We start from the raw sequence: 8265 nt of genomic DNA, 5'->3' as shown, positions 1-8265 counted from the left end.
CCTGGCCATAGGCACAACAGCAGCTCCCAGCAATCAGTCATGTCAGTAATCACTGCAAAAAATTTCCCCTAGGATCATGATGACTGTATATTAAATATTCCGCCTGGAAGGCCCCAGTAAAGGCTGCACTGCAGCAAGGTGGAAGGGAAACCATTGTGCTGAAACCTTGAACAGGACATGACACCTGGGCTCCACCAGTCGGCTCTGAGAAGTTTGACCTTGTATTTTAACTCTTGCTGACTCAGGCTTTACGCACACAGCCTCACCCAGGCTGAAAGTAGGCTTTGGACTGCATGAAAGCTAAAAGTGGAGCAATGGAATACTTGCCCTTGGCATGAACAGCTACCACAGCAGCTGGCCAAAAATACTATGATGCATGAGAACCTGGCAGGTGGCCCAAGGCTGCATAGCTTTTTGGGAAATATTCTAGATTACACTACAAAGCTGGAAATGAGGGAAAATACATTTTGCACAAGATGCAAGCTGATAAATAGCATGAAAGGTACTGTCCACATTTAATGTCAAAAATAAAACTCTGAGAGCAGAACAAGATAACTATCTGAGAAGGGATACCATGTACATACCACAAGTTCTCCAGATGGTATGGTCCAGTCTCTAACAGTTTAGCAAATACTAGTGGCATTTAGTGCTTTGTAGGCTCTGGAGCTCTGCTAGCAATATTGTCTTCCATGCAAGAAAATAAGGAAGATCTTCTAGATGGGCAGAGCTATCCCATGGCTTCATGGCTTCACAATATGGACAGTGCTGTTTGAATCCTTGTCTGCCTTTTGAAGTCATCCTACATCTGACGCTTACAGATGCTGATATAAATAATGCAACAAATGGAATTAAAATTCTCTGAGATAAAGACAAAATTCTGTTCTATCACAGAAAAGATTTGCCTTTTCCCCTTCTCCTGCTGCATATTTTTTTTCAATCAGGCAATTGTAATGTGTTTAAAAAGAGAAGGAAAAGAAGCAATAAGAGACTTTGAAACCATCAGTACAGGCCACTAGTTTCTGAAGAATTCTTTCCAGATCTAGTTTTCAGATGTTTTGGGATATTTTGCTGGCACTGGAGATGTGCTGATACAACTTAATATAAATGACACTCACAAAATCAACATGATGTCATGATGTTTTGTGCTGATATCAGACCCCAAAAAAGTTAATTTTCTACAGTTCGCATTCTTTTGAGCAGATTGTAAACCACACCTAGAACTTTAAAAAAAAAAAAAAAAAAAGGTTTTAATCCTTTGAGTTTTTCTTGGCGCAGTAATAGGAATACAAAAATAATCAAAACAACAAATTTAAACTATCTCCTGGTGAAATGGATTATCTGAAAAGGAATTTTTTAGTTTTTTTCTTTTTTTTCCCTAAGTCATCTAGTTAAATTTAGATTAATACTGAAACAAATTTGATTAGAACTGTGATCAACTAGCAAAAACTTCCTACAGATCTGTGTTTAAGCAGACAAGTATTTCTGCTGGTGCTAGTCAGTAACTTAAGGACCAGCTTTTCCCTTGCTTAGATGATGCTTGCAAATTTTGGGGCCCATACTATTTAAGTGTTTCTGTACACACATTTGTCAGCTTGTGATGGTTCATCTTAAACGTCTTTACTGAGAATTGCAGAGGTTTTTTTTACTGACTTTACCCTTTTCTTTGTTTCTGAAGGAAGCAAAGTGGCTCTAACCTAGAGGGGGTAAAAAAAGGTTAGTTTCCTGTGTAATAGTGCATGTTCATCCTCCTTGGCTACATTACCCGCAAGATCCTGCCACAGGCTCTTATTTTTAGTGCTTGCCTTGAGAGTGTTTGCCTGTTGCAAATGAGGCCCAGGGGGCCCTCACACATCATTTAAAATTTCCTATAGGTCCATGCAAGATGCAATGAAATGTACTAGGCTTAAGTACATGCTTTGTGGTACTTTTTAAATCCTCTTCTCCTTCTCTTTTTTTCTAAAAATATTTTTATTAAACCAATAGCTTTAGTATCACCATGTGTTTGGCCACAGAAGTTGTAAACTCACTGAGAACTAATTCACTACTTGCGATTTAACAGTTTGCCCATTATTCACTTCAAAGTCTTAATGTCAAGGAGCTTCATAACATAATTCTATGCAAGTTTGGCTTTTTCAGACATTTGATCAGTCCAGTTCACTTACTAAAAACGATGCTTGACTCACATCTTAGTGTTTATTGGTGCATGAAGGTCAAGGTCTCTAAAAAACTGCAATAGAGAAGTTTTTTTCAACCTCCAAATTTAACTTCCTACATCTGTACACATTAGCGTGCAGGTAAAACTGAATAATCAGTGTGTGCTAAGTGGGTGATACAAGCTGATTAGTCCACCTATGTTGTTTAATTACAAGATGCGTGCTGAAGAGGCCTTCAGAGAGAATAAGTCTGTGTTCCTTCTAGGCTTTTTAAACTTCTGTTTACATTGGATAGCTTTGTGCTACAAGAAAATCTAAGTCACTTCAGTCTGTGTAGATCCCCAGCCAAACTCCAATTACTCTGGTATTTCTCTTCAAATAGAACCACTTTCTATAAATCCAAACCAGGTAAAATTTGCAGATGCGAAGTTACAACCATTCCTCCACTCAGGAAACAGTAAACTACAGAGCCAAAACCTTCAAAATAGAGTAATACCTGAAGACTAACCCACAGTGGGAAAGGCTGACAACGTGCTGGGTTTTGTGTAAGAGCACACCAGAAGGACACTGTAGAAAGGCGGGTTTCTTACTTGAAAGCAGCTGCATAAAGTTGGCTGTGTTGCTCTTTCAGCACATGATGGGCTGTTCTGCAGCCCAGTGTCTTGCCAAGGAGCATCCTCCAGGATCACAACAACTTCGGCAGGAGCAGAGTTGTTAGGCTGAGCTCCAGTCAAGCTCTGGGTTGAGATGACGTACTGCTGCTGAAATGTTGCTCACAGTTTCAGTTCTGTGATGTATTCCCTTACACATTGTCCCAGAGGTGGAAAGATCTGGGGCCTGGTTTGCCCTTCAAGAAGGAAAATTTAATCCTCCCATTCCTGTTCATGAGAATTGAGCAAATATGTTGCTGCTCAAATGAACAGTGGCTAAATCCTCTATATTTTTATCTCAGGAAAGTGTGGAAGTAGCATAGGGAGCTCAGCCTCCCCAGCAGCATGCAGTTTCTTATTTGGGATGTCAGGGAAGGGCTATTCTGCCTTTCTACCATGATTACACCCTTGTCTTTGCTTAAGCCATCTCTAGTTTTTCCTGTGCATTTGTACATGCTGTGGTTGCACCATAGTTTTGGAGGATGAGGCTGTGCGCTACTAAAAGAGCAGTGCTTTTCGCCTGTGGTAGGGCAATGCAGGCTCTTCAGGGCATCTGGCCATATTTGTTTGCCATGTATGCAAAGCTGGGGAGGATGGGGAAAATAAAAGTTACTTCTACTAACTCATTCCAATCTGAAACAATTTACCTTCAGGGCTCATCAAAATGAGTCTTTGGTAATTGAAATGCATCAGATTTGGCCAAAGCTCAGAGAAAACTGATGAATGGCAGGAAGCAGCCTGAGGTTTTAAAACAACCTAACCTACACAGGCTGAGATATTCTCCATTTTGAAACACACAAACTTGCAAAAAACATTAATGCATTCAAAATATTTCTTTTTAGGAAGAAAGTGTAAGTATTTCCAGCCAGCAGAGCAAACTCAAATTTCCCTGCCAAGATTTGTTGCATTTTTCTTTAATTGTAGAAACAACAAATAGGTTTAAATTTGAGAACTAGTGAACAAACTGCCTGCATCTTTTCTCTCTTCACTGATTGTTTGAATCTTCAAGAAATAAAGCTTCCTAGTCTCAGCCCAGGGAACCTTTAAGCACTCTTTTATCTTCAGCTACTGCACTGAATTCAACTGTATCATACACATTTGCCAAATTCAGTGTGCATTTAAGTACTTTCAGGGATGAAGGCTGGAATATATGTGGATTTCAGAAATTCAAACTTGGAAAGAATGTGATTGCAAAGAATTTACCTTGCATCCAAGAGGATTTTTTGAAAGGTCTCCAAATTAAACAAGAAGTCATTGGTGGTCATTGCTCATTGGAGGATTCTAGAATAAAGCTGCTGTAAAATACTTAAGTATTCTGATGTTGCACAAGTGTAACTGTCATCTCTGGAGTGTTCTTAATGTCAGAGATGATTTTTGTGAAGATTTCAAGAAAAATACAGGCATTGTTGCCAGCAATCATCCTCCTGGGCATACATGGTGAATTGCTTTGGTAGTTAGTACAAGTCACACTGGCTTGGGACAAAGCCCTGCAACTCCATCATGCTACAGTGGCTGAGGCACACCAGCTCCATGTCCAGCATTACACTGAATGGAATTGTTGTTATCCCACCAGGCTGACTGATTTTCCACTCCAGATTGTCATGAGTCCCTTTATAGATGGATGTGTCTGCAGATGCTTGGTTCTCAACTGCTTCAGTTGGACCCAGTCCTTGCCAACTCCTTTCCTGTTACCTGACTCAATATCACATAAAGACCTTTTAAAAATGATTTTTGAAGTGTAAAAAGTTATCCAACCGCGCTTCTTTTATTCTTTGCTGTATCAGAATGTGTACTGCAAATCTGAGAGCAGCAGAGTTAGCAGCTCATCTGTTGGCAAGGCTGTTGGCAAGGCTGGAACTGAAATCAAATTCTCCAAGTGCCAAAAAGGTAGACCTCATGGAAGGAGGTATTGAATGAAAGAGCAGGAAAGCAAGTTCACTTCCAAACTATAAACATGCATACCAGGAATAATTGTGACACTAGAACAAAGGAGAGGGAAAACAAAGCAAATTATAATAATGGATCCTCAGTACAGGAGGGAGAGGGAAAATAACAGTTGTAGGTATCTCAGAGCTGGCCAGAAAAAAAGATCTTTCACTTTGTGAGAAAGTCTGAGAAGCTGATAATCCTGCACGTTTGTTGTCAGGGTGATAAGCTGACAACATGGTTGTTCCGGCAAAACAGAACGAATTTTTTGGGACCTGCCCACCTGCTGGTTGGCATGTCAGTGAGCCAGGCAGCTAGCTACTTTTCATGCTTTCCTTTAAAAACACTCACAAAACCAACATATTTCAACAAAGCAGTTCAGTTCCACCAAAATGCCATTTTCAAGCAGACTTCTATCTGACCAAGAGGTTTCCAAGCGGTTCCATAATGCCAAATGATCACAGCCTTTTTAGTATCAAATATCAGAACAAAGTAGAGGAACAAGGCGCAACATTCCCTACTACTAGACACATGTAAAGCTGTATGAATGATACTCCCAGGCTGCTAAGCTGATGGCTTCTGGATTCCGTTGGGGTGCAGGGTAAACAGAGACAAAAAATTCTGGAAAGCTGGAGAGCACAAAGATGGGAAGGGTGCAGGACTTTTTTTCAGTGGCTTCACACGATGCCGTGCTCCAAGATAATATTATATGCTATTGTTTTCTATGGCATGATAAGAAGTATTCTCAAAGCACTGAGTTTAGGCACCCAGCCTAGCTGGTTAAATTACCTGCGCTTGCCTTCTTAAACTCCTTTAATTGAGAAGCTGTCCTAGAGGCAATTGAGAATGCAGACTCAGAATTGCTTCTGGAAGCAAGTCTCTCTCTTTCCCCCTCTATTTTTCCATTGACTGTGGCTTAACCAGCCAAGTTGGGAAGCTACATTTAGGTGGTCTGAGCACCTCTGCTTTTGCATGAGTCCTGGATTAGGATTTGAGCTCGGTCTTTAACGTCTATATTTGCTGACAAAGTAGTTTATCACTCAGCTTTAATGTTGTTATGCTTTAAATGAACTACCTAGACGTATACTTTTTTTTTCCCTTGCATGTACACGCAGTATGGAAGTGAAAATCTAGAAGTGTAGTGTGTTCAAGAATGCTCGGGCAAGAGTTAAACAGGAAGCAAACAGAAGTTCAGATTCACTTTGGGGCATTTTCCCTGTTAGACACTGCCACTTCCTGAGCTCTGAGTCACAGAGGTGGATGACAATCATCAATGAACCTATGTGAGCAACGTAGTATTGTTCACTCGTTCACTAGATTTTCAATGAACTCTTTTCAAGTGCATCCGAATTCCGTCTATTTTTCACAGTCTCCCAAATATGAACATGCCTCCCCAACTGCAGCCAGCATTACTGCATTCCAGAGTATTCACTTTGTGTGACATACCAACTTCAAACAAACTTTGGGCTAAGTTTGTGAAGACTAATTCAAAGCTTGTAATTTAAAGAAGATAAACATTTAATGGGCAGGAGCTGCAAAGCTAAGCACCCACCAAACCTCTTGTCAGATGCTTCTTTCAAGACTCTGAAATAATATGCAGATAACCCATTCCCACATTTCCACAGCTGGCATTCAACACTGCAGGCTCAGACCAGATCAGGAAGCCATATTTTAAATTATTCTTATAAGTAATAGATAATATACTTATATTATATTATATTATATTATATTATATTATATTATATTATATTATATTATATTATATTATAAACTATATTATATTATAAACTTGAGACCTAGACATTTGTCTAGGTCTCAAGAGCTCAGTCCTTATCACGGTAGGGAAAGCTGTCCCCCTCTAAGCAGGGCAATACCTGCAAACACTTGGCCTGCACAAGACAGATCAGGTCTTATGGCCCCAGGTAGACACTTCGGAGAATGATGTGATCCTGTGCCTGGAATGTTTTTCCTTCTCCATGTGATGAAGAATCACCAAAAGTGTCACATTTTTGTAGTCCAGGCCACTTGCCACTTCCTGAACAGGTGCAACTATTGAGAAGAAATACATATTTATAATCAAAGCAAGCCAAGCTTGAATCCAAGAAGTCAGGGATTGTTTTGTTGACGAAGGAGGAAATATTGCCACTAACTCATTTTCCAAAGCAGAACCACAAAGATTCTGTGTCATACAACTATTCTTTCCATATCATGGAAAGCATGAGAGAACAGAGATAAATGTTTTCCAGTTTTGAAATTACTGTTAGTGCATAATGTTTCTTACAGTTTCATATAACTCTGGAGGCACGGAATGACCCCTATGCACTCAGATTCTTGCAGAGAAAGATCAAAGAGGAAATAAAAATAAAACCTCCCAAAACTTCCCATGATCCTGTTGCCTGTTTTTCACAACAAAGAACACAGGTCTATGACTATATTATTATATATTCTTCAAACAGGGGTAGGTCTGAAAACATCTGGCCTGGCTGCCTCATGCTCAGCTGGATGAAAATCCATGTATGAATTCTAATAACCAAAAAGTACTGATAAGCATAAATTGCTCAGATTTGGACTAAGTAATTAAATTTTGGTTATATATTCAATTATACAGCGCAGATTCTGCTCAAAGCAAATGGGAGCTTCATCCATAAAGGCTTTTGATATGGGCTCCAAGAATTTATAATAAATTGAGGTATAAATGGGATTTTTGGTGGTGTAGGTCAGAAATCATACAAGGAAACAAAGTTTCTGTGAAAAAAAAAAGAAAGAAAAAAAAACATCAACAAAAAATGCTTTTGAAATGAAGTGCTTGAACAAACATTTCATTTTACTGGACTTTTACCAGATCCAAGACTTCTGGCTGTGTTAGGGTTCTTGGAAGATCTGTCAGAAGCCAGTGATCTGCAGGCCCTGGAACCCCTTGGCCTCAAGCTCATGCATGCAACTGCTCTGCAGACACATCTCCAATCTCAGAACCTGTGGGTCACTATTTGCTGCCAGAGCTGCTAAAACCGAAGTGTTCCTGGCTCCAAGGCTCATGCGCTCTGTAATTTTGCCTTAGGAAATAGGATTTTGAAAGCTTCTTGCATTCACCCCCCAAAATTAATGTTTTTGAACACTGGTGAAGCCAGGAAAGCTTCCAGCTTAATTGTAGAGAACTAAATAAAAGTTGGATTCTCATCACAAAACACAGTGAATTAATATAGGAAAATATCTTGCAAGTCTCTGCTTGAGTACTATAAATTTGCTGTCTGTGTGGCACTCTTGGCATCAGTTGTCTGGATTTTCTCTGGAGCTAAAAGCAGCCTTTTCAACGCACGGGAAAGGGCTACCAGTTGGTGCCCGTCAAGGACAGAGAGGACTTGTATGATAAAAGTTCTCTTTCTGGACCCCCAACTACAAGAAAGACATTGAGGCTCTGGAGTGTGTTCAGAGAAGGGCAGTAAAGCTGGTCTGAAACACAAGTCTTATGAGGAGCAGCTGAGGGAACTGGGATCACTTGGTCTGGAGGAGGCTCAGGGGAAACCTTTTCCCTCTTT

This window comes from Phasianus colchicus, chromosome 6, assembly GCF_987193195.1.
Source record: "Phasianus colchicus chromosome 6, bPhaCol1.hap1.1, whole genome shotgun sequence".
Lineage (NCBI taxonomy): Eukaryota > Metazoa > Chordata > Aves > Galliformes > Phasianidae > Phasianus > Phasianus colchicus.
The sequence above is the reverse complement of the archived record's forward strand: the minus strand, read 5'-3'. Positions refer to the sequence as shown.